General features: G+C 48.7%; 1 protein-coding gene and 1 long non-coding RNA gene across 3 annotated transcripts in view; one reads left to right on the forward strand and one right to left on the reverse strand.

The window, feature by feature from the left end:
- Positions 1 to 26,987, forward strand: part of LDLRAD4 (low density lipoprotein receptor class A domain containing 4) — a 436,848-nt gene that overhangs the window by 318,712 nt on the left and 91,149 nt on the right. The window lies entirely within an intron of this gene.
- LOC126941238 (uncharacterized) lies at positions 24,772 to 25,684 on the reverse strand. Its single transcript, XR_007721180.1, has 4 exons — positions 25,525 to 25,684; positions 25,235 to 25,310; positions 25,084 to 25,159; positions 24,772 to 24,845 (listed from the first exon to the last, which is right to left on the reverse strand). It is a non-coding gene; the product is annotated as an uncharacterized LOC126941238 (long non-coding RNA).

The raw sequence follows: 26,987 nt of genomic DNA on the forward strand, positions 1-26,987 counted from the left end.
TAACAATGTCACAGGGAGGGGCTGTCGGCTCTGGTCTGAGGTTGGAGGAAGGCACAATTCGTGGTGCTCAGATATCTGCTCTTTGGGCTGGAACCTGATGGGCCTCCTTTAGTAGGAAAGGCGGTTTGATCTGGAGATGGAGAGAAAGCGCTGGATCTCTCTCCTTAGAGAACTCTGGGCCTCAGAGACAGTGGAGGGGGTGGGGGTCCTCTGAGGGTGGGAGTAGTCATACGCAGGAGGCTGCGCGGAGGATGCCGGGTGGCTGGTGGCCCTGCTGGGGGGCGGCCTGGCCCTCTGGAGACGGAGCTTCCCACACCAGTGGCTGTTTGTGCCGTGTGGAGTGTGACGTAGGCAGAGCGTGGTCGCCTGCCTGGTGGATGTGTTACTTTAGAGGATAAAGAGTAAGAACCCTGGTCCGTGCAGGGTGGTGGGCGCTGAGAGATGGAGCAGGGCTGGGGACAGCTGGCGCAGCGTCAGGGCTGCAGAGGCAGCTGCTCCAGTCACTGGGAGGGACACTCCCCGCCACTCACACGGTGGACGGCTCCCGCAATTTCCTTCAGAGGGTAAGAGCGATCGGGAGGGGCAGTGAGGCGGCCAACTTCTGGAGTATATATTATTCCTCCCTCTGAGAAATACGTGACTAGACATTCAAGTTTGAGGCTGCAACGTTGGTGGTAGTATTCTGTCTGAATGACCTGTGGCATTAAACTGATGATTATAAAGTAGATATGCTGGTTACTAGGATTTGGTGATCTGAGTTTATTTCCAAACAGGTCAGGCCCAGATACAAGCGACCGTTTGCTGGGAGAAGAGCAGCGCTGGAACAGTGGGTCCCTGTCTTCCACATTTCCTAAATTGGGAGGGAGGCGGAGGAGCGGGATGGCTTGATTGAGGGCGTTGGCATTTGTCTAAGGGATTAAACCACTGGGCAGCTAGATGACCTCAGGAACCAGTCTCGTCTCAGCCCCAGCCTTTGGATGCTCATCATCCTGTCTGTGGTTTTCTAAACAGGGAGATGAATCCACCTTCATCGGACTTGGCAGGACAGAGGCACGTTACTCTGTGTAATCAGGTTTAATAGCAGTAGCGCTTGTGAAATGCTTTGCAGTCCCGGCGCCCGAGGCGGAAGCCCTCTTTGCTCCTTTGTGTTCCTGGGGTGTGACGGCCTGCCTGGCCCTGCGCCCTTGCCCTGCAGCTCCCAAGCCGGGGGCCGGCGGCCTGTCCTGGGCGGGGGCCGTGGAAGGAGCCCTTGGTCAGGAGCTTGGAGCAGCAGTGTTGGGTCTTCTGAGTGGGCAGCAAAGCCACACTCGGGAAATGGGCCTCCTTTGCCGGAAGGGATGTGCCAGTGTGTTTTTGCTTTTGGTTAGATACCAGTTAATTTACCCGTTGTTTTCCATTAACTCCTACATCAAATTTCTGAGCACCTGCTGTGTGTCAGGGCTAGGGGACAAGCCAGTGGCCCGCAGACAGGGTCCCTGCCCCCCACAGCGGCCATCTCGTGACGGGCTCCAGCCACAGGCCTTCTGTCTGGAGAAACTCGTGTGTCTGCACAGAAAGGTGTTTCTCCTGCTCCAGTGGATTTTTCATCTTGAAACCCCAGTGACTTTGGTGTATTTCTGGTCCCCGTCTAGTGTCGAACATTTACTTTTGTTTGTTTGTTTGTTGTTGTTTTTTTTTGAGACAGAGTCTCGCTCTGTCACCCAGGCTGGAGTGCAGTGGCCGGATCTCAGCTCACTGCAAGCTCCGCCTCCTGGGTTCCCGCCATTCTCCTGCCTCAGCCTCCCGAGTAGCTGGGACTACAGGCGGCCGCCACCTCACCCGGCTAGTTTTTTGTATTTTTTAGTAGAGACGGGGTTTCACCGTGTTAGCCAGGATGGTCTCGATCTCCCGACCTCGTGATCCACCCGCCTCGGCCTCCCAAAGTGCTGGGATTACAGGCTTGAGCCACCGCGCCCGGCCCAAACATTTACTTTTTAACCCCTCATGACCACTTTGAAGAACCAGAAAGGGAAGATAAAGAAAATAACATTGCAATTAGCAGATCTTTGGTCTGTAGAGCATTTTAAGGAGAAAGAGCTTAATTTTGAAGAAAGTCAAAATAGAATTAAGCATTTACACTTAGCTTATCATCCCAATTTTTTTTCATGTTCTTTGCATTAACCATCACATTTTTCAGTGTGCCTGGCAAGAATTTGGTTTAAATATGTGGATTTGATTTAAATATAAATTGAATTTACAGACGGTACTCCAGTTGCCCATTACCATGGACAGTTTGGAAGTGATTATGTACTGAATCTTACCATGAAGCGGTAGTCCACACATCTGAATTACATAGTGGGCCTTTTATTTTTATTTATTTATTTTTTTTTTTTGAGTCGGAGTCTCGCTCTGTCACCCAGGCTGGAGTGCAGTGGCCGGATCTCAGTTCACTGCAAGCTCCGCCTCCCGGGTTTACGCCATTCTCCGGCCTCAGCCTCCCGAGTAGCTGGGACTACAGGCGCCCGCCGCCTCGCCTGGCTAGTTTTTTGTATTTTTTAGTAGAGACGGGGTTTCACCGTGTTAGCCAGGATGGTCTCGATCTCCTGACCTCGTGATCCGCCCATCTCAGCCTCCCAGAGTGCTGGGATTACAGGCTTGAGTCACTGCGCCCGGCCGGTAGGCCTTTTAAAACATATCTCTTTATTATGTGTATAGTTAGAAGGAGTGGTGAGATGGATATTTTCGAATTGAGTTCAATGGCTTACTTCAGTAGGTGAATAATGTTCTGCTCTGGGAATTAAAGGGACTTTTAAGTTTCTCTTGCCTATGATATGCCTTTCACTGAACTGTAATGGACCAGGGATACTTGCCCAGCTCTCCTACTCGACGAAAGGTGGAACAGAATGATGCGGTGAAAGCCAGATGAAATGCATCAATGTACAATGCAGTTTTAAGATTGCATTTTAATTTGAGAGGGTCGCGAAGCCGTTGCCTTCCCGTTAGGCCCCCGGGAAGAATCTCCAGGTGTGTCGTCTGGGACTCCGCACCGCCTGCCTTCCGATGCTTCCCGCGAATTGTTAGAACCAGCCGTATCCTTCTCACGTCTGCACAAAAACTCCTGGTGGTTTTGTACTTTGCCACCTTGTTTAGGTTTCCCAGGCAGTTGGTTCGAGGCAGTCCTGTCTGTGCTTCCCTGTAACTCTCACTTGTTTTCTTTAATGTGGCCTCCATATGAATATATCAACACTTTTTAAATTAAGAGGTAATGAACACACTGCACAGCCTGAGGACGTTTGGTATTTGGGCTTCTTGGAGATGCTCTGCATGGGTCAAATGTTATTTTCAGAAAACTGGCTAAACTTTTCATGGGACCCGTTGTCAAGTCACCCTGTAAACAAACCTGTTGTTAAATCACCCTGCGTTTTTCCCATAAACACGAATGTTAATTTACATTTTTAACCTAAATGAATGAGTTGTTTTTTTCTTAAATTCCTTAAAGGAACATACCTTGCAACAGGAAAGCTTTAGGAAAGGACGAAACAGCTTTATAATCTTTCTTGAAGAGACCCTGTTGCTAAAAAGAAAGAAAAAAAGAAAGTCAAAATAAACACATGAAAGAGAGAGGCTGCGTTTGCTGTGTGCAGGCTACTTTCTTATACTCGTGTTTGCTATCTGCTGTCTGTTGTGGCACATCTTTTTGTGTGCTTCGCTGCGGTAGAATTCACACACGGTGAAAGCTACTCACTTTTGGTGAAGAGTTTGATGAATTTTGGTAATGACATACGGTTGTGTCATCGACACCACAGTCACAGAACAGTCTCATCTCCCTGAAAAGTTGGCTCGTGTTCCTTGGTACCCGGTCCCCAGCCCCGACCCCAGGCTCCAGGCCACCGCGGACCTGTCGTCACTCTGCATTTCCTCTTCTGGAATATAGCACAGTAGAAACATGCGTTATGTCGTCCTCGCAGTTTTACTTCTTTCATTTAGGGTAATGTTTTTGAGACTCATCCATGTAACGGTGCGTTTCTGCGGCTCATTCTGTTGTACTGCTGCGTGGTGTTCTGTGGTCCGGATGTACCATACTCTGTTCGTCCATGGACGCAACTGTTCATTGTTTCCAGCTTGGGGCTATTCTAAATAATATTTCCGTGAATATTCACGTAGAAGTCTTTGTGTGGGCGGATATTTTCATTTTTCTTTGTTAAACACCCGAGAGTTAACCGGCCAGGTTGTATGTGTTTAATTTAATGGGTAATGCTATACTGGTTTTCAACGTGGCTTTACCATTTTATAGTCCGGCCAGCAATGAATGGGGGTTCTGATAGAACCACATTCTCATCAACACTTAGTATTGTCATTTAGTCATTCTGGTGGTTGTGTAGTGCATCTCACTGTTGTTTTAATATGCATTTCCCTCGTGACTGGTGATGTTGAGCATCTCTTTATGTCCCTATTGCTCATTTGTGTCTTTACTTTTGTGATATGTTGTTTTAAATCTTTTGCACATTTTTTATTGGGTTGTCTATTGATTTGTAAGAAAACTATGTATGTTCTGAATACAAACTTTTTGTTAGATATATATTTTCTGCAAATATTTTCTCCTAGTCTGTGGTTTGCTTTTTGTTTTTCTTAGCTGATTTCAAAGATGAAGTGTTTTTTATTTGTATGAGGTCCATTTCATAATTCTTTCTTGTATAAATTGTGGATTTCATGTCCTGTTTAAGAAATCTTTGCCCAACCTAATGTCACAAAGATTTTCTCCTATGTTTTCTCCTATAAGTTTAATAGTTTCAGCTTTTACGTTTAGTTCTATGATCCTATCAAGTTAATTTGTGGATATGATATGGAGTTAAGAGTAAAGTTCACTTTTCGAAATAAAGATACAATTGTTTCAGCTCCATTTGGTGAAAAGGCCGTCTTCTCCCCCACTGAATTACCCCTGGTACCATCGTTAAACCTTAAAGGACCGTATAACATTGAGTCTGTTTTTGGAGTCTGTATTCTGCTCCATTGATCTGTATGTCTGTCCGTATACCAATATCATTCTCTCTTGATTACTGTAGCTTAATAGGAACTCTTGAATCAGGGTAAGTTCTCCAACCTTATCTCTTTTCAAGACTATTTTGGCTTTAGGTCTTTTCCTTTACATATATATTTTCAATTTAGTTTGCCAGCTATTCAAAGCAGCATGCTAGGATTTTAATTGCAACTGCACTGAATTGAAAGATTAATTTAGGAAAAATTTCCATCTTAGTAATAGTGAATCTCCCAGTTCATTAACATGGTATATCTCTCCATACACTAAGGTGTTTGATTTTCTTTTATAATTTTCAGTGTGCAGGCCATACACACCTCTCATTAAATTTATTCCTAAGAATTTTGTATGCTTTTGTAAAGGAAAGTATTTAAAAATTTTCATTTTAAGTCACTGCTAGTTTAAAGAAATACAGTTGATTTGTGTACATAAACCCTGTATTCTGTGACGTTGCTAAACTCCTTTATTTGTTCTAGCAGCTCTTTTGTGTATTCTCTAGACTTTTCTTTGCATAAAGTCATATATTTTGAACAGAGACACTGTTTTACATCTTTTTTTCCCAGCCTGTATGCCTTTAATTTGTTTTTCTTTACTGCACTGTTCGGAACCTTCAGTACAAAGTTGAATAAAAGCAGTTAAAAAAAAAAAGGACATGCTTACTCTGTTCCTCATCTGAGACAGGAAGCAGGAGCTTTTGATGACTGAGCTGTATGTTTTTTGTAGGTACTTTTAATCAGATTGAGGAAATCCCTTTCTGTTCCTACTTTGATGTTGACAATAAGTAAATGTTGAAATTTGTCAAATACTTTTTCTGCATCTATTGAAATGATTATGTGGTTTTTAAAAATATTAATTCTGTAGTTATAATAAATTATATTGATTGAGTTTTCAGATATTAAACCAACCTTACATGTTTGGGATAAATCCCACTTGGCTGTGTTTTATTATTCCTTTTGTATGTTGTTAGATTCTGTTTGCTAAAATTGTGCCCAGGATTTTTGCATCTGGCTTCATTAGAGATATTGGTCTGTTGTTTTCTCTTTCCTGTGTTATGTTTATCTGGTTTGGTATCAGAGTAGTATTGGTTCATAAAATGAATAGAGAAATTGTCCTGTCTCCTCTATTTTCTGAAATAATTTGGGTAAGATGGTATGATTTCTTCTTTAAATACAGTCATGCATTGCTTACAGAAGGGGGTAGGTTTTAAGAACTGCATTGTTAGGTAATTTTGTCCTTGTGTGAACATCATAGAGTGTCGTTACCCAAACCTAGATGGTATATCTAGCTGACCGCACACCTAGGCTATATGGCAGCAGTCCCTGACATTTTTGACACCAGAGACCAGTTTCATGGAAGACAGATTTTTCCATGGACTGAGGGTGTGCAGGAGGATAGTTGCAGGATGAAACTGTTCCAGCTCAGATAATCATCATCAGGCATTAGTTAGATTCTCATAAGGAACACGCCACCTCGATCCCTCACACGCACAGTTCACAATGGGGCTCCCACACCTGTGAGAATCTAATGCCGCTGCTGATCTGACAGGAGGCGGAGCTCGGGAGGTGACGCTCCCTCACCCGCCGCTCACCTCCTGCCGTGCGGCCCAGTTCCTAACAGTCCGTCAGCCAGTGCTGGTCTGCAGCCCAGAGGTTGGGGACCCCTGCCGTGCAGTGTAGCCTGCTGCTCCAACCACCGTTATAAATGTGGTCCATCATTGACCAGTACATTGTTATGAGCACATGACTATATTTAATAGAATTCATCAGAGAAACCACCTGGGCCTGGAATTCGTGTGTGTGTGTGTGTGTGTGTATGTGTGTGTGTGTGTGTATGTGAGAGAGAGAGAAAAAGGGAGAAGATTTAATTATTATTTTGATTATTTAACTGATACAGGGTTCTTCAGTTTTTTCTGTTCTTTCTTATATTCATTATCATAATTTATATCTTTCAAGAAATTTGTCCATTTTCATCTAAGTTGTTAAATCTGTTGGTGCAAAATTATTTGTAATATTGCTTATTAGCCTTTTAATATCATAGGATCTGTAGTGGTGTTTCCTCTTTTGTTCTGGTCTTGGTAATTTATGTCTTCCCTGTTTCCTTCTTGACCAGTCTAGCTAGAGAACTTACCAGATTTGTTGATCTTGTCAGATACCCAGCTTTTCTCTTCACTGATTTTTCCCTATTACTTTTCTACTTTTTATTGAATTGTGTTCTTATCTTTATTATCTCTTTTCATTTACTTACTTTGGAGTTTGTTCTTCTTTTTCTAATTTCTTAAGGTGAGAATTTAGAGAATTGATTTTGTATCTTCTTTTACAACACAAGCACTTGAAGCTGTAGACGTTCCTGTAGGCCCCAAGCTAGCTGTATCTCACAAATTTTTAACTGTTTTGTTTTTACTGTGATTCAATTCAATATATTTTCCAGGTTTCCCCATATTTTTTTTCACCCGTTTTGAAGAATGGGATAGTAGAGTATAAATGAGAGAAAAAAAATGCAGCTTTCCATTCACATATTTTTTCGACGTGAAGAGTCTCATTTAAAATTTTGATGCCATGATTCTTTTTTTTTTTGAGAACAGGTCTCAGTCTTGCCCAGGCTGGAGTGCAGTGGCACGATCTCAGCTCACTGCAACCTCCGCCTCCTGAGTTCAAGAGATTCTCCCGCCTCAGCCTCCCCATTAGCTGGGACGACAGGTGCCTGCCACTCTTCCCAGATAATCTGTGTATTCTGGAGTAGAGACGGGGTTTCACCACGTTGGCCCAGTTGGTCTTGAACTCCTGACCTGAGGTGATCTGCCCACCTCAGCCTCCCAAAGTGCTGGGATGACAGGCGTGAACCTCTGTGCCTGGGCTGATGACTCGTACTGTCACTGGGAAAAGCCTTCCTCAGGGAGGTCTGGCTCTGGTTAGGGCTTGTGGCTCTAGAGTTTATCTGCTTCATGAAGTCTTTGAAGAAACGATGACTAATCTTTTTCTTATCTGTCCCTAGGAGGGAAATTGGGGTCAGCGTTTTTGTACTTCCTTGGCTCTTAATGAGAAATTCAGTCTCCTTTGGTGTAACTTTTGATTTTGGCTTTAATTCCCCACCCCTTGTAACAAAGAAAAAACAGAGAAGTAGTTTCTGCCAAGTACTCTTTTTCTCAGAGTAGAGTGATTGCTTTTATAGGCTTGTTCGAGTGATAAAAGCTTGTTGGGAAATCATCTTTATGCCTTCCCTGCAGTGCTTTATTTCAAGGCCTCTGGGGAGACGTGGGGTCCAGGAAGTGGGTGGGGAGCGTGCGACTGTGTGAGCACAAGGACCCACGTCAGGGAGCAACTGTGTGCTTGTTTGAAGACCAGCTAGCTGAAGGAAGAGCTTATCCAGGTAATTGCTCAGTCCCTAAATGTAGCTCAATTTCCTTTTGTTATATTTGCATAGAAACAGAGCCGTTCAAGGGAGGAACCAGAACTTGAAAAAGCTAGTATTTTTCTTTTGCCAATAGGAAAAACAGATGCAAGCTCTTCTTGACTTAATGTCCTTCACTACAGAAAGCTCTTCTGCGTTTTTGCGGACGAACATATATTATTTTCCACCCCCTTTCCACCTCGTGCAGCACAGCTGTCTGACTCCCCGTGCAACGCACCTATTTAGTGTTCATCACTGTTGTGATATTTGTACTTTATTTGCCCAAATGGGAAAAGCAAATGAAGCAGGTGTCATGGCTGTGTCTTGGTGGGAGGAAAGACATGACATCTGCAATTAATGGGACTAATGTAAGGATTGATATTTTCATACTTGCTCAGTTGCATCCTGGATTAAGTACATTCAAGAGGTAAAGAATTCAGTGTCTAATTATAATTCTTCTTTCAAAGAAGAAACCCACAGTGCATGGAAAAGAAGTGTAGCCATTGTCAACACTGGAAGGGAGAAGCAGGTGCTGGCAGACACATGTCCTGACTTGGGGCCACGCGAGTCCTTGAAGACCACTGTCAGTCTGCAGGCAAAGTCCTGTCGGCCCTGACACCCCCGGGGGTGCGGCCGGTGGAGCCAGAGTCACCCACATGCCAAAGATCCTTCTGGCCCAAGAACAGGGAAACGAGGAAAGTCCACAGTTGGAAATTATGCAGCCAGATGCCAGGGAGGTTGAGTAAAACAGGATATTTTGTTTTGTTTGTTTTCATGCCAGATCTTCCCAATTTATCTGTGTTTGTCTTTTTAAAAAAATACAAGTTTTAAAAAATTAGCAAAAGATACGGGCCAAGAAATGGAGATCCCCGTAATTCTTTGTTTAGTCTGTAAGGCAGAGTAGATTTACATCTGAAATTAAATGGCCACTGAATAAACACAAGGACTCAATATTTATAAGGGCACTAATGTTTGCAGATGTCTGCAGTTGTTAAGGGCAAGCCAAGGAAACAGGAAATGCTGGGACGTGTATTTTTTTCTGGAAGAAATGGGCATTCCACATGCGTCCTATACAACCTTTTCTTCTTCTTCCTCTTCTTCGTCAGGCACATCCGTAACAGTTTCTGAAAGGTGTTCAGTCCTGGTGGAGAGCTGGAGATGTGTTTATGCTGGGGGTTGTTAAATGTATTTACAGCCTTTTCAGAGAGTTCTGTGGGGGTTTGTCAGTGGTTATTTATTAGTCTGCTTCAACATCTGCTGGCTGGAAAATAATCTGTCCAAGGCAGTTCGCAGGAACATTATAAATTGCTTCCGATTATAATGAGCAGTAGGAAAGGTAATTTGAGGGAAATTCCACACATGTTAGTTACAGCGCGTCAGGAGCGAGGTGTGGTGTGAAATGCCCAGAGAATCAGTGTCTGCCGATAACAGTTATCAGATGGAAGGCCCTTGGTGACTCGACCGTGGTTTTCTTGCTCTCTCACTTCTGAGCTTGCCGGGCAACTTGCCTGCTTGCTGGGGTTCTTTGGAGCCTGTGGGCACCTCTGTGTGGGCACTGCCAGTGGTGCCCGAGTGGAGGTGGAGGTGGAAACCTTGAGTGTTGAGGCCCCTGGGGGCTGCTGCGTTCTCGGTTCCAAGACAGAGTCTGCAGAGCTGTGGCTACCCTCGGAGGGCAGGCAGCTGGGCCCACACACACCTCCGAAGCCAGCCCGACCCCAGCAGGGCACTCCCGCCAGGGCGTAAAGTGGTGCTGCCATTTTGGAAGACATTGGAGGAAAATGCAACAAAATGTAAAACGTGTCGACCATTCTCCTCAGCAGTTTAGACCAACGCACAACCGTAACGATTCGAGGGCACTCACTGCAGCCGTGAAATGCCAGGTTCACTTTAAGTTGCTTATGATAATACTGAGAACTTGGACTGACATTAACCAGTGCCAACAATAGGGACTTGCTCAAAGAAATTACAGAAGGAAATTCACTCTGTACTGTTCCGTGGAAAACAATCGGTGAGAAGCATTTGCTCATATATGCAAAAAAAGGGCTGTGCACACTTGGGTGTGTGCACCGCGGTCACGGGAAGAGCAGTGTGAAGAGTGGTCTCCTCGGGTGGTGGGAGTCCCAGCTCCCTTTACGAGACATGAGCATGGAGAGACTAGAACTGGTCCTTCTCACAGAAAAACTGTTGGTTCCAGCATTCTGCACGTTTCTACTAATAATTAAAATACTTCCTGCCTCTGAGATGCCTCCGGACACCCTTCTGAACCACAGTGCTCAGAAATGCTGTCTAAATCAGGACGGTGTGATGACCTTTGGACCTTCCCTGGTGTAAGAAGTTTAGCACACTGAGTGTGATATACGAAAAAGACCGCCAGGTGTGGTGGCTCACACTTGTGATCCCAGCACTTTGGGAGACCAAGGCAGGAGGATCGATTAAGGCCGGGAGCTCGAGACCAGCCTGGGCAACATAGCGAGATGTTGTCTCTACACAAACAGCCCCCAGAAATTAGTGGGGCTGGTGGTGCGCACCTGCGGTCCCAGCTACTGGGGAGGCTGAGGTGGGGGGATCCCCTGAGCCCAGGAGGTGAAGGTCGCAGTGAGCTGTGATCACGCCACTGCACTCCAGCCCCGGCAACAGAGTGAGACCCTGACTCCAAAAAACGAAAAAGGTCACTCTGTGCTCAAGTTCTCTTATGTCACAGCAGTGCAGCTCCCTTCGCAAAGCTGGCCGTCGTGTGGTTTATGTTGGGGAATCAGTTCGTGGTTTAAAAAGTCAATGCAGCGAACAAGCCGGTGTGTTTTATGGAGAGGCTGTTTAATCTCCACTGTGGGACAGTAAATATTGGGCTGTTGCATCATCGTGAAGCTTATGATCACAGTCTGGCGCCGTCTCCCTCCTCGCCCGGAGTCTGCTCTGTCCGGCCCGGTGTCCTCCCGGACCCTGGCCCCTCGTGCCTCCTGCCTGCGCCTGTGCCATGTCCTCTCTCCAGAGGGGCCTTTTCTGCCTAGGACCCCCCGGCAAAGCCATCCCGGACCTTCCAGACAGAACCTGCCGGCTTCCCTCAGCACTTTGCACGGACTTTTGTCACAGTCCTGGGTGCACAGTGTCGCCGTCTCTGCGTCAGCCTCCCGTCCCTACCGTGGGCTCCTCCGGGGAGGTGTGGGCGTTTGTCCTCCTCCAGGCGGCCCTCAGGAGTCCGGGGAGAAGACAGGGAGGCGGGCGGGGAGCGCTCCACACACTCGGAACACTTCTCTGTGCTTATTTCATTCTGGGTTTTCTTTTGGGTCCTTGGTGTTTTTAAACAAACCCTTTCCTACAGTGAGCCTCCCTTCCACGCAGGGCTGTTTCGAGCACAGATCTGCTGGTGTCCGTATGTACAAAGAGCAGGGGCCACCAGTGTCCGAGCAGCACCGAGGGGCGGAGGCGCCTCGCCTGCCTGTGTCCCCTGCGAGTCCCTCTGATGTTTTCCTCTCCAGCTGTCGCCTGGCTGCCTGGTGTCAGGGAGAATCAACTCTCTGGATAAACGTGGTCAATAGGGCCCATAGTCCCAGCTTTTTTCAGGCATTTTTCACGCCTGGAGCAGTCAGAGGACGCATGCGTGGCTCGTCGGAAGGTAATTTAGGGATCACCCGTGTGAGTTTCCTAAGGTTTTCTTTAACACGGTTCTTCTGATTCAGTCTGGCCGGTTAAATCTAAATCTGCCCCTGAAAGCCATGCGGTGTGGGTAACAAGCACACAAATGAGCAGTCAGCTTTTTGTGCCCTTCAGGGCCTGGGACAACCACGGGATCTAGATGGGGCTGGAGCTAGAGGTCTTGAGCTCCTGTTCCTGAAATCATCTTCATCCTGTGTCTGCCGCCTTCTCCTGCCACAGCCACACCCACACGTGCGAGCCCCCCGGGTGCCGTCGCCCTGAGTTCTGAGACCGTCCGGCGCTTCCTTTGGTTTTGCCCCAGTGCCGTTGACTTCTGTTTACTGAGGAGTGTGCTGGAGGCAGGACAGGGGACATGGAAGGCTGCAATTTAAGAGTCTAAAAGGTTTGAGAACCTGAAGGAGGTTTAACAAACCGAATTGAAGAATAAGACCTTTTTCAACTGGAGAGAATTTCCGTGATTGCATTATTGTTAAAATGAACATCTCTTCTGTTAAAAGCATTTGTAGATTATCTTTGTACCTTCACTTTCTTTCTGTCTGCCTTACATTAGGTCTCAGAGGAAGACTGGTGGAGTCACCTGGAGGTTGTTGGTGACTTGGGGTTTGGCTGCCTGTGGGGTCCGCCAGACTCTAGCTCTGATCCAGATTCTGCCCTTTACCTCCTCTGTGCCTGGGGAAGTCGGTGAAACTTTCTGAGCCACAGTTTCTCCAATAAGCAAAAACTGCCTCCAGAGGGGCTACCTGTTGGGCCTCCGACAGGGCTGCTGGGAGCATTAGCCGAAGAGCCGTCTGTGAGGGAAACCAGCAGGCTCTGGCGTGGAGTGGGTACCCGGGGACACCAGGATGAGGCCTGTCCCCGACAGGCACGCCCACATACGTTCATACGTGTGGATGTGCACATGCATGCACACGCGTGCACACAGGGTGAGGCACCGTGAAGCTGAGGCCACACTCCTAGGCTTTCAGCCCTGGCATTGTGGTTTCCGTCGCGGGGCCTGCTGTGGAGCCAGGCTGCTTTTCAGAAATACCTTCAGAAATGAGACTGGGAAACTTGAGTGAAAAATGTGTTGATTGCCCGAGGCACCGCTCTGCCTCCCCCCGGCTGTTTTCCTGGAGTGGGATTTCCCAGTCACAGGGCTGCAGGGGCCAGGGACACGTCTAGGGTGCCATGGAGGCACAACTGTTGATCATGTTAATAGAATAAACAAACCTTTTTTGACACCATAAATAGCAGACGCTGTGCCTTCCTCCCCACCTCCTGGGCAGGGAAAATGTTTGAAGCTGGAAGGAATGGAGCCCTGAGCTTAATACAGTTACAGACCCAGAAAGAAAACAAAGGTGGGTACAAAGATGTGTTTTCAGGAGACAGAAAATTGTGAAATCGACCCATCAGCCGGCCCAGGACAGGCTCCCCTTGAGCGGCTCCTGGGACGGTGACGGCTGGGGTGGCAGCCTGCATGGCGGGTGGGAAGGCGGAGTTCGTGTGGGAGACAGAGCTCCGGCGGAGCTGTGCTGTGTTCTAAGTAGAGGCTACAATGGAGACACCTTACAGGGAGGCCTCACCAGCACCCTATTGACAGTGAAGCTAAAGTCTGAACACACCCGTCACCTGTCAGAGGACAGACGGAGGCCATCTTTATAAGAGTGATTCTGCACAGACCGAGGAGGGGCTGGGTCCGACCGTTTCAGATACCGCCAGGGAAGAGGGTCCAGCTCCCTGGCGCACGTCAGGTTGGACGTCATGGCAGGTGATGGTTTGTGTGTCTTTTTTTTTTTTTTAATCTGCTCCTTTTATTTACCAAATTTTCTATAATGAACAAGTATTACTTTTATAACTGAAAGTATTATTAGAGAAAACATGCATTAAACTTTCTTAGAATGTGAACATCCACTGTGTGACCTCAGCCCCGAAGTTTTAATGGCCACACAATCCAGGCTTATCCGGTGGTGCTCCCCAGAAGGTCCTCAGCTGAGGGAGGCGGCTGGCGTTCGTGGCCTCCTCTTGATGGCCCGGCCGATGGCAGGGGATCTCTGGAACGCTGCTGGCGTTCGTGGCCTCCTCTTGATGGCCCGGCCGATGGCAGGGGATCTCTGGAACGTGGCTGGTGTTCGTGGCCTCCTCTTGATGGCCCGGCCGATGGCAGGGGATCTCTGGAACGTGGCTGGTGTTCGTGGCCTCCTCTTGATGGCCCGGCCGATGGCAGGGGATCTCTGGGACGCTGCTGAAGGAGCACCCGGGAAGAGGGCAGGACTTTGAAGGGCTGCGTGTTTTTGATCTTGCTCCCCAAGCCCCAGCCTCTTTGACCACACTGTCGAGCTGCCCATGTTCAGGGCAGATGCCTGGAACTGGTGAGCTCGAAGTTACAAATGGGGAAGCAAAGGGGACTCTGGGGACTCCGCTCTTTATGTCCAAATTATATATCAGTGAATCCTTTTGGCAACACCGAAATGCATGCTGAGTCCTTGAAGTGTGGGAAAAGATAAAAATGGTTAAATATGAAGTTTGCAGATTAAGACCAATTCAGGGGCCCTCCACTGACCAGCGAGAGAATCATTCTGTGTCATCTTGTCTTGTCCCCTGGGATCCACTAATGGCTTTCTCCTCTGTGGTGTCCTGTGCTGAGGCCGTAGCTCTGGTCACTCTTCCTCACACCTTCCAGCTGCCGGCCATGAGCGGTGCCGTTTCTCAGCTGCAAACAGGCGGCGGGAGCCGAGGAGGGCGGGAAACTGGTGGGGCAGGAAAGAGACGGGAGATGTCATGGGGCCCAGCAAGCTAATTGATGACGCCGAGAGACTTAGTGCCTGCTGTGCACACGCCACAGCGGGGTGGAACCTCAGGGGGTGTAACCGTGGCTCCAAACTCAGGGAAAGCCAGTGGGGCAGGATGGAGGCTGGGAAGGACTGAGCAGGTGAGAGTCAGTGGCTCCGTCTGGGAAGTAGCAGCCGCAGAGCCGTCCTCAGTCCTCAGCCGAGAGGGAGTTTCTTAGCAGCAGCAGTGAAGGACGGGGGCGGGATGCAGCGCCCATAACTGTGGGATCACAGGCCCGTGACCTTCCCCCTCTGGACCTAAGTTCCCTGCCTGTGAGGTGAGAGCCTGAGGCCGTTCGGGATTAGGGCAGATGGGGTAGCTCGTGCCTAGTGGGGAGGGGGTGGTAAAAGCCGACACCAGTTGAGGCAGGGGACCGGGTCTGTGTGCACAGATGGAGAGACGGGTGCATTCCGCCGGGACCCAGTGGCCGTCACTCATCAAGCAGAAGGTCAGGGGGGAAGGGAAGGGAGTTCAGTGAGGCAGCTCTGCAGGGGAACCGCAGGCCAGGTCCCCCCTAACTGCTGCTCAGGAGTAAGTTGTCTAACTGGAGCGGCTCAACGATAAAAGACTGAAGATGGCCTCGCCTCCCCTTCCCCCTCCCCTCCCCTACCTCCCCTGCCCTACCTCCCCTCCCCTCCTCTTCCCCCCCCCCCCCCCTTCTCTACCTCCCCTTCTCTACCTCCCCTCCCCTCCTCTTCCCCCTCCCCCCCTTCCTCCTCCCCTTCCCCCCTCCCCTTCCCCCCCCCTCCCCTCCCCCCTTCCCCTGCCTCTGCCTCCCCTGCCTCTGCCTCCCCTCCCCTGCCTCCCCACCCCTTCCCCTTCCCCTCCCCCACCTCCCCTCCTCTTCCCCCCTCCCTCCCCTCCCCTTCCCCTCCCCTCCCCTCCCTTCCCCTCCCCTTCCCCTCCCCTCCCCTCCCTCCCCTCCCCTTTCCCCCTTTCCTCCCCTGCCTCCCCTCTTTCTTGCCTGACAGAGTCTTGCCCTGTTGCCCAGGCTGGAGTGCAGTGGTGCAATCATAGCTCATAGCAGACTCAAATTCCCGAGCTCAAGCGAATCTCCTGCCTCAGCCTCATGAGTAGCTGGGACTACAGGTTTGCTCCACCATGCCTGGCTAATTTTTGCATTTTTTGTAGAGACAGGGTCTTGCTATGTTACCCAGCCTGGGTGATTTTTTTTTTTTTTTTAAATACCACACACTGTACTGCCATGCAATGTCACTGAATAACACTGGCCAAACTACTCAGCATCCGGGCACAAAAGTCATCAGTGTGTGCAGGGAACTTCAGGCAAGCTCGTTAGGCCTGATGCTGTTGGGCACACGGTTCCTGCATCCGCCATCCCACTTTCTCAGCTTAGCGAAAGCCGCGATCTCTGAGGATCCTGTCGCTGACATCAGTGAGGGGCTTGCTGGGTGATGAGGCGGCACCGAAAGGCAGCGTCTCTGTTGGGTTATGAAGTAGCCACACGAAAAGCCAGTTGGCTGGGAGAGGGGGTCTCACTGCGTCTCCCTGGACAGATGAGTCCCCTTCTTTTTCATTTACAACACGTGAGAACATTTGACATTTTGGCTGGTGAGGTGCGACTGTGCAGTTGTAATTTTTTGCCATCTTGAAATGTATTGATGCGGGATGAGATTCCAGCAGGCCCCGACGTTGGCAGGTAGAGCTCTCGTGCCGGCGAGAGTTGTGCATTTGTCTCCCTTTGTTAACCTGCGTTCTGTTACTGACTTCATTTCCGTTAAGTCATCTTGTGAGGTGGGAAGGAAGAAAATGAAGTTTGGAAATGCTAGGAACTGCAGAACCCCAGAGAGGGTGTCACAACCCTGGCCCAGGGAGCTCCTCCCACGTCTGGGCTCCCCAAAGGGCTGCAGCTCTTCTCTCATTCTCTCTTCTCTCCTTCTTGTCACCCACAACATGGCAAGGAGGGGGATGTGTTTCAGGCCTGTTAGTGTTACAGCTCTTTCAGTCCCACCATTCAGCAGGTCCTGAGTTCTTGTCCTGCGTCCAAGAAGAACGAGATACACAGACAAGTGGAGGGTGAGCAAGGCAAAGAGGTGCTTTATCGAGTGACAGTACAGCTCTCATGAGTCCCAAAGTGGGAAGCTCCTCTCCACAGGCAGGTCATTCTGACAAATGCAGCTCTCAGCACAGAGGAGACCCAGAGTGGGAAGCTCCTCGCCGCAGGCAGGTCATCTTGCCGTCTGCCTGAGTCTGGCTGAGCCTGGGGGTTTTACAGGCTTCGAAAGGGAGGAAGTAGATGCTGATTGGTCCATTACAGGCTTCAGAAGGGAGGAAGTAGATGCTGATTGGTCCATTACAGGCTTCAGAAGGGAGGAAGTAGATGCTGATTGGTCCATTACAGGCTTCAGAAGGGAGGAAGTAGATGCTGATTGGTCCATTACAGACTTCAGAAGGGAGGAAGTAGATGCTGATTGGTCCATTGCAGGCTTCAGAAGGGAGGAAGTAGATGCTGATTGGTCCATTACAGGCTTCAGAAGGGAGGAAGTGGATGCTGATTGGTCCATTACAGACTTCAGAAGGGAGGAAATAGATGCTGATTGGTCCATTACAGGCTTCAGAAGGGAGGAAGTAGATGCTGATTGGTCCATTACAGGCTTCAGAAGGGAGGAAGTAGATGCTGATTGGTCCATTACAGGCTTCAGAAGGGAGGAAGTGGATGCTGATTGGTCCACAGGCAGCCATTGGCGGGCCTGGATAAAGCACTGTAAGTTCTCACTCTGATCCACAGAAGTGGCAGCACAGCCCCCAGACTTCAGTCCATCCCTGGCCCGAAGGTGGGGTTTCACCGGGGACCTGCTCCTTTCCACCCAGGAGCCCGTCTGCCTCCTGCTGCCATTTGTGGCATCCATGGCGCCCAGGCTGTTGGTGCCAAAGGGTACCTGCGAGCCCAGGCCAAGCCACCTTTAGCACCCCCTTGGCCTTCATCCCCTGCTTGTTGGCACCCAAAGTCCAGAGGAGGCCGAGGGCAAGGGGTTGGCATGTTGGTACCATTCCAAGTGTGTGCACACCTGATCGGGTCACAACAGCGCCTGGGCTTGGCCACAGCTTTGCCCCGAATTGGAGTGGGCGCTGGGAGCGGGGAGAGGTCAGGCAGCAGGAGCAGGCTCTTCCAAGCCTGCTGGGGATAGGGGGTGGTTTCTGGGGCTCCGAGAGTGCAGGGGCGCAGGGATGGCCATGTCCACAGCTGTGGCTGGGGGGCTGCAGCTGTGCCTGGGAGGGTGGGGCTCCTGCCCCACCAACTTGGAAAGGGTTAGGGCTCCCACCCGTTCCTGGCTCCTGCCTGCTCTGGGGAGCACATTGCCCCACCCAGGCCTCCCCTGCCGCAGCCAGCGTTATGGCAGCGGCCACTCTAGACAGGCCATGATTTGTACCTAATAAATACGAGACGGGATGATGCACGGAATACTTTTTTTCATTTTACCATTTCAAGATGGGGATCTATTAATTATTTCATGAGTCCTAAAGCAACTTCTTGAATTTTCAGCTCCCCAAAAGCAAGCAGCTGCTTAGCGTAGCTGATTCTACAAGGAGTTGCGTTTCGCTTTCTCACAAGTGGATGCTGCCGTGTGCCTCACAAAGCCATGGTTGCGTGTGGTGAGGGGGTGGGCTGGTTGAGATGGTTACGATGTTTCAGAAAAGTGGTGTAAAGATGAGAAATATTTGCATCCAGACACAGAGGGAGGCACCAAGCCAGCGTCTGATTTGCCAGACTCGCTGCTGGCAGTTTAAATGCCCTGTTGATTTTATTAAACATTCTTAATAAGAAGTTGGAGTTTTGTTTAGGCTAAAACCGTAATGAAAACAGCTGTCTTCATTTCTCATAAACAGTGAGATCGCACAAGGATGAGGAATATCGTGCTGGACAGTGGAGCTGCCGTGGGCCCGGTGGGGGTGCTGCCCATGGAAGGTGCTGGGGATGTCCATCAGGTGCTTCTGGGATAGGGCCCAGGAAGACCAGACGGTTCTGTTCAGTTTATTTTATTCGTGGAGGCATTTCAACGGGAGAACAGATCTGTGATTGTGTTTCAACATTGTCTGAAAAAGGGAACTGGATCTGGGTGTCTGAGCTGTGAGCGTGAAACACAGAAAGGCCGTGGCTACCAAGAGCAGGGGACGGTGGGTTCCGCTGGAGGGAGGGAGGAGGAAACTTAGCAGACAAAGAGTTAAAATCAGCCCTGGCTGGACCGTGTGTGCCGCGGGGACAGCCTTATTTTAGTCTGTTTAATTTTAAAGCTTCTGGCATCTGGTTGTCCCGGGGAAGCCAGCAGCAGACGGGTCAAGAAGGCAATTCTGCCGTCAAACAGAACGAGGTTCAAATTCAGGCACCACCAGTTTAGAAGCCAGGGAAACTCGGGCGAGAGTGTTCGTTTCTCTGAGCTGCATTCCTTCCGTATAATGGGGATGATAATTCCGTATAATGGGGATGATAATTCCGTATAATGGGGATTATAATTCCGTATAATGGGGATGATAATTCCGTATAATGGGGATGATAATTCTGCCTCACGGATTCTCCAAACTGCTGCCATCATCCAACTAGCATATTTTCATCCAGCAACCTTTTTCTTTTTTGGAGCATTGGCCTCGTGCCCACACAGGAAGAAGCAGACACAGTTGCCGTCTACAAGGGGGCAGTGGGCTTATTATCTACTTAACGTAAGACTTGAAAACAGGTGACCACAGCATGACGGTGTAAGTTCTACCATGGAAAAGGTTCCAACAAAATGTTACAGTGGTCTTGGAGGGAGAATAAGGGGAGTTCCCCGAGGAATATAAAAAACACAGATCCCTGAGCCGACAGACAGGCACTCACACGTAACAGGCAAATGGTTTCATCCACAGAATTGTTTAATCTCTGCAGAGGGAAAGCTAGTATAGGAAAAAAAATCTTCAGCTGGTCGGTGTTACGCAAATTGTGATGGATGAAAACAAAATTCTTGAACCTGTCGTGGGTTTGTGGAGAGACGTAACACTGGGAACCGCAGAAGTAATACTGGGAATACATCAGAGCTCGAGGGGCTAGAGGGTGTCTGGACAGCTTGCGTCACGAACACACGCTGGGAGAACGAGAAGGCGTCGCTGAGGACGGCCAGGAGGAAGGCTCAAGGCGTGAGTGCTGGCGGTGTCCAGGCCGTCAAGACGACGAGTCCGCCGAGCAGCCTTCCGCATTCGCTTAGGAAGCAGCAGCCTCGGGAGCTGACGCCGCCAAAGTGCAAGCCAAGGAGGGTGAGGGGCCTGGCGGACAGCCCCCGGCCGTCCAGATCTAGGGGCGATGGAGGGAGCCTGGGAAGAGCAAGACCCTGGTCTGAGTCCCGCTGTGAGCGGCGTCCAGACCCTGGCCCCAAGTCCCTTCCTCTGCCAGCAGGCAGAGCCGACCTCTGTTTGGGGTGTCCGATTCTTTGCCTCCCGTGGGCCCCTCCTGTGAGTACAGATGCTGTCACCGTGGGCGGGGATGGCTGACCACACACCCTCCCATCATACCCCTCCGTGCTCCATCTCATTGCCCAGCCCAGGGGCTTGACCTCTGCCTCTGGGGGTAGCAGAGCACTGGGCCCTTCTTATCTTCTGTGTGCCTCCCCGGCAATTTTCTGTGCATTTCTAAATTACACCCCTGCCGCCAGCACCACTGCCTAACTCTCCTCAAGACCCAATGTTTGACTTCACCTCCAATGGCCACAAGCGAAATAAGTCACCGGGTGCCAACAGCGACCCTCTTCTTCCCACCCTCAGCAGTGTGGGGGCCCGTCCAACAGCAGCAGCGAGGGTCCCCCGCAACCCCGGGACAGCTGTGCCGGCCTTCCCATCGGGGCACCTTGTACAGACATCGCGATGAAGTGCTCCTGTTGTGTGTCCTACGGGGGATCTGTGTTGTGTTTAGTCTGTGCACAGCCTCATTCGGCCCAGGCTCGTGGGCCAGAGCTGCATGTTGACACAGAGCGAAGAGTGAATCCTGCCAGGCTGCTGAGGCCGCGGCTGTCCCAGGGCACGTGTGATAAAGCTGAGAGCAAGGAGGTGCCCCGAGAGCTCTGGTTTGCGGAGAGAGAGAGAAGACAGGATAGACAAAAAGTAGCCCGAACTCTGTAGATCTCGGGGGAGTCAGTGAGCAGACAACGGCATCAGAGTGTGCCACGGTGGGGGCAGGAGGGCGGCCAGCAGGGACAGAGGAGGGCCCTCTGCCAGGGAGAGAAACAGCGGGTATGGGGGGGAAAACCAGTTGCTGAGAAGAGCCTGACCTGCCATGAATTTGGGCCTATCAAGTGAGCAGGTGTTAGTTGTCTTTGCACTGCTGCAAAGGAATTCCTGAGGCTGGGTAATTTATAAAGAAAAGAGATTTATTGGGTTCATGGTTCCGCAGGCTGTACAAGAAGTGTGGTGCCAGCATCTGTTTCTGGGGAGACCTCAGGAAGCTTCCACTCGTGGCATAAGGCAAAGGGGGGCCAGTGCGTCACATGGTGGGATGGGGAGCAAGAGAGTGACGGGGGTTCCAGTAGCTTTAACAACCAGATATCCTATGAATTCATGACCACAGGGAGGGCACCCAGCCACGAGTGAGCCACTGCATGACCCAGACACCCCCCTCCAGGCCCCACTTCCAACAATGGGCATCTCATTTCGCATGAGATTTGGAGGAGACGGACATCCAGACCATAGCAGCAGGGTGAACAATGGGAGGCACAGTGGGGTGCAGCCACCTGGGCCTGCAGCTGGCAGTGGCCAGCCAGGGTGAGCATCTGCATCCCTTAAACTGTCCACCAGCCCTTTCCAGGACGCTGTGCTTCCTGCTCGCTGGGGCAGTGCAGACAGGTTGCGACTGATGTCGTGGAATCCCAGGGCTGCTGGAAGGTGCCTGCATTTCACTTCTTTCAGGGTACTTACGTCTTATGCCTCCCGATCTCCTCTGCCTTAGCTGAACCTGGAAGGACAGTGCACTCTCTCTAGACCTGGGCTGATGCATCTTTGAAAATGCCTTTAAGGTTTCCTTAGCTCCTGAGGGTTCGGATTCTGCCCAGTCAGTCACGATCCTTCCCTCTGGTCTCCTGTCTGGTTCCCGGTGCAGTTTGATTGTGCCTTTGATGGATGGCCAGGGCTCACCCTCCTTCCTCCACGTCCTAGTGACGGGGAGAGGCTGATGGCCAAGGTGGTTCCTGGAGGGCTGTGAGTCTTCACTCTGTCTTCCGTGTTGTATCCCGACTTTAGATGACGCTGTTCTTCTAGACAGTACAGGGAAAGCGGCAGAACTAGGATCTGTCCGTCTCCCTCTTCATGGGCCACCTGAATGAGTGTGTGTGCAGTTCTTTACTGAGCTTCAGTTTGGGATTGCCTAGGGATCTCCTTTGCCTGGCTTTATTTCTCTCTTCTTAAGAATTTGGGCCTATCAAGTCAGAGTTTGCTGCACAAAAAAGTTCCTAGAGTTAGGTTGAAACTAACCAACAATCATTTTATCTGGTTCATTTACTTCCTTTATGATGTTGTTCATTTAAGACTTTACTCATCCTCTGTGTATTTTTAAGGAAGGATCTGAAAAATGATAAGAGATTAGTATTTTGTTATTTTATATTTTTAGTAAATGTGACATTCTAGTTGAGGCTAAATATGTACAGACGTGGAACAGAGTTAAAAGTGTTTGTGAGTGGGAAATAGATGGAAATAAATACTAAAGACTTATAGCTTGTGATTTGTTCAGTATCACTTAGCAACATCAATATTTTTGTCTGCAAATAAAGGTCTCCTCTTTGGTACATGTTGAAAATATTTGTGCGCTTGCATGTTTGTGACCTTGTGTACACATCATCTGAAGCAGAAGGATCATTTTGGTTGTGGCTGGGTTTATGGTACTTAATTTGGGTGTCTAGACACTGTTATAGTGACAGAAAAACGTCTGAAGATGTGAGACGAGATTTTGAAGAATGGCGTTCTTAAAATATGTCTGTAAACTGCCTCTTAACACAGAAATAAATTACAGAGTTAGAAAAATCCTAAGTTAAAAGGATGTGTTTCTTCTGAGATAATTATTTGCATGGTTTGAAATCACTTTTTCTTTATCAGAAGCTGAAACATGATGTTCCCTGAGCTGTGCCGAGAACAGGGGGTGATTCCCATTAGCAGCTGTGGAACTTAATTAATCTTTAGTTTTCTGATACTTTATTTTGTAGGTCTTTCCTGGTGCAGGCCCCCTGGCTAACCTCCATTTCTACAGCTGATACCCGTGTCCGTCCTTCACGTGGAGGCCGTCACCTTGCCCCCCACCCTCTGTTGTGCTGCGTGTTTCCCGTGTGTCCCCCCTCTAGGGTTCATACGTGAAGCAATCTGGATTGGTCTCGCGAGCGTGTCGGTGCCCTAGGAGAGTAACGCCAACCAACTGCCCCTTGTGTCAGGTGGAACCGATTTCTCTTCCCTGAAATTCTCATCTGTGCAGTTAATTAGTGAGTGACCTCCCCACCAAGGCTCTCTGAGCGTCTCTGTGTGGCCCATTTTTAACTCTCAGTGTGTTTTATTTCTTCTAATTATTCTAGTCACATAGCTGGCATTTAATCACATGATCCCACTTTTGTCTGCTTTGTGTTTGAATGGATAATGGAATGGTCGTACTTTCTCTGCTTCCCTGGTGCCGGATACACAGTAGGCATTCTGCAAATAGTTATTGAGCCAACAGATCAAGGAATACTTCATAAGGAGTACAGGCATTAAAAATGTTTTTATATTCCCCTTGTTTGCTAAAGTCCAGTTGTTTGAACTAAAAATATAGTTTTCAATATAAAAATATTTTAAGTTATGGCCAAAGTCCAAAGTTAGCCCATAGCAATGTATACAACTCAGAAGGTAAATGACTAGCTGTTTTTATGTGTTTTTCTCAGTCAAGGGAGTCAAATGAAATAAACTAGTTGTATATTTTGGTAGTACTATTTTAAGCATTTACCTTAAAATGTAGCTTTAAATGGAGCCTTTTCTGTTAATATTTTTTTTTCATCTTTATGTGGTCAGATCTCGTGTGTAAGGGTTGTGTGTTACACGTGTAGACAGCATCAGCGTCTACACCTGGCTCTCCGTGTGAACACCTAGACGCCTGAGGCTTGGGGTCCAAAGACATTCTCAAACGGATCTTCACAATTTTTTGCTACAATAACCTATTGCCCTTTAATGATGTTTTATTTAGGGAACACTGATATTCAGGAACATTATAACAGAAATTATTTTAATACCTTTGACCATTAAAAATTACATTTTAGTGATATTTCCACTTTCAAGTGGAAATCTGTGATTTATGTAGACACTCCGCCCCCAAGGAGGAAGCCTACCCCTGGCTGCCAACACAGGGACTGTGCGTTGTGACGCCCTCCCACACATACAGCGTGAAAGGAGGAAAGAGCAGCTGCGTGGCAGAGAAACCTGATAAACACCCCAGGTGATCACGCCAACACTGACGCCGGCGTTACAGTGCTCTGATGTGCTGGGAGTGACTCTGTACCCTGTGGGCCTTCTCTCCCAGGCCCTCAACGTTAGTGTAATCACGAGCGAAAACAGCAGACAGATCCTAGTCAAGGAGGATTCTACAAAATACCTGATTGTTATCCTCAAACTTGTCAAGGTCATCAAAAACAAAGAGTCAAAGACACTGTCGCGGCCAAGAGGAGCCTAAGGAGACACAGTGACCAAAGGCGACGAGACATCCTGGGTGGGATCCTGGGATGGAAAAGGGACATTAGGTGAAAACGAAGAAAGTAGAAATAAACGATAGACTTCGGTTAATTTTTTAAAAAGATAATCAGCAAGAGGAAAGAATGGCATTCAGTGGAACCGCTGAACCTCAACACTACCTTTCTGCATTGGTTTGGGATACATTTTCAGTCTGATTGCAAATAACACGAAGTAAAATGAGTCACAGCTTACCTCCTCCCTCCTTCCCTCATCTCTTCCTCTTCTTTTACCTCCTCCGTCCTTCCCTCATCTCTTCCTCCTCTTTTACCTCCTCCCTCCTTCCCTCATCTCTTCCTCCTTTTTTACCTCCTCCCTCCTTCCCATCTCTCTCTTCCTCCTCCTTCCCTTCTCTACCTCCTCCCTCCTTCCCTCATCTCTTCCTCCTTTTTTACCTCCTCCCTCCTTCCCTCATCTCTACCTCTCTTTTTACCTCCTCCCTCCTTCCCTCATCTCTGCCTCCTCTTTTACCTCCTCCCTCCTTCCCTCATCTCTTCCTCTTCTTTTACCTCCTCCCTCCTTCCCTCATCTCTTCCTCCTCTTTTACCTCCTCCCTCCTTCCCTCATCTCTTCCTCCTCTTTTACCTCCTCCCTCCTTCCCTCATCTCTTCTCCTCTTTTACCTTCTCCCTCCTTCCCTCATCTCTTCCTCCTCTTTTACCTCCTCCCTCCTTCCCTCATCTCTTCCTCCTCTTTTACCTTCTCCCTCCTTCCCTCATCTCTTCCTCCTCTTTTACCTTCTCCCTCCTTCCCTCATCTCTTCCTCCTCTTTTACCTCCTCCCTCCTTCTCATCTCTCCTCCTCTTTTACCTCTCCCTCATCTCTCCTCTTTTTTACCTTCTCCCTCCTTCCCTCATCTCTTCCTCCTCTTTTACCTTCTCCCTCCTTCCCTCATCTCTTCCTCCTCTTTTACCTCCTCCGTCCTTCCCTCATCTCTTCCTCCTCTTTTACCTCCTCCGTCCTTCCCTCATCTCTTCCTCCTCTTTTACCTCCTCCGTCCTTCCCTCATCTCTTCCTCCTCTTTTACCTCCTCCGTCCTTCCCTCATCTCTTCCTCCTCTTTTACCTCCTCCTTCCTTCCCTCATCTCTTCCTCCTCTTTTACCTCCTCCCTCCTTCCCTCATCTCTTCCTCCTCTTTTACCTTCTCCCTCCTTCCCTCATCTCTTCCTCTTTTTCTCTTTGTAGAAATGACTCAGCTGGTTTACTTTTGATTAGATAGCTTATGTTCTCTTACCTATGAAATTCAATATTAGATAAATTGTTGATTTTCAGGTCACTGTTTTCATTTAAAATGGGCTAGAAAATGCAGACTATAAATGTCTACAATTTTTTATATAGCCCTATAAGGCATATAGCAGTTGATACCCTAGGGTGCAAAGCAACGTGATCAGTTGTTTTTTGAGTTGAAAAATTACATGGTCTGTCTCATTAAGTAAAGCCAGGTGTGTGGAAACTGACTGTAATTAGACAAAGACACAGAATTGCAGATGGAAAGAAGTTTATGAAGTATATAATAATTATTGTATAGATGGCGAATAATTGGGACTTGTTGGATTATTACTTAGAGCTTGCTTGGGAGTTGTATTATTTTCTAAGATGGTGAGAAAGCAGATTTTGTGTGTGACTTAATTCGTATTTTTAATGGCTTCATTGGTGTCTTCCTTGCAGCTTGTTATAGAGAGAATGTGAATCTGTGGTAAGCATTAGATTTGTTCTCCATCTAGCATGACCCAGATCGTAGTTTTGGAATGCATTCCTACCCTGACGACGCACAGTCACTGAGATTTAGAATTTGTGTACTCATAAATTGGATAAATAAAACTCATCTTCTACAGCTTCAGTGTATGTTATTTTCTAGAGTTCATCATGTCTGGAAACTTGATTTAAGTTAAGCTGTGTATTAAGTACTTGGAATTTCTGAGTCTGTTGCGTTGTTGGTTGCAGGAGAGTGGGGAACATTTCTGGTGAACAGAGCTGACCTTCTTGTGACTGGTCGTTGTCATTCTACATGTTATCAGGAGGCCCCAGGGCCTTGCTGGAACAAGGACTTCTGAGTTGACAGAAATTGGGTTGATATAAACTCTGCTTTCGAAAGCCTTACCATCCAGTGAAGACGTGTGGTTACCGCACTATCTCTAAGTCTCTCTAATTGTGTGAAATTCGTGGGTGAGGATTAAGGTGGGTACATTGGGAGAGTAAGACTTGGTGCTTGGCTATGCCCGAATCCAGAGAGGCTTTTGTAAAGAAAAATCATGAGCCCAGATCAAATAACCACATAGATCAAGGAGAGAGAAATAACTTCTGCCTTGGAGAACAAGCAAAGCTTCATGGAACAGGCAGTGCTTAAGCCTGGGCTCCTGAGGATGGGTGTGTTTCCAGAGGTAGGAGATGTATTTGAGGGAAAGGGAGTGTCA

Source organism: Macaca thibetana, chromosome 18 (genome assembly GCF_024542745.1).
Source record: "Macaca thibetana thibetana isolate TM-01 chromosome 18, ASM2454274v1, whole genome shotgun sequence".
In the NCBI taxonomy this organism is placed as follows: Eukaryota; Metazoa; Chordata; class Mammalia; order Primates; family Cercopithecidae; genus Macaca; species Macaca thibetana.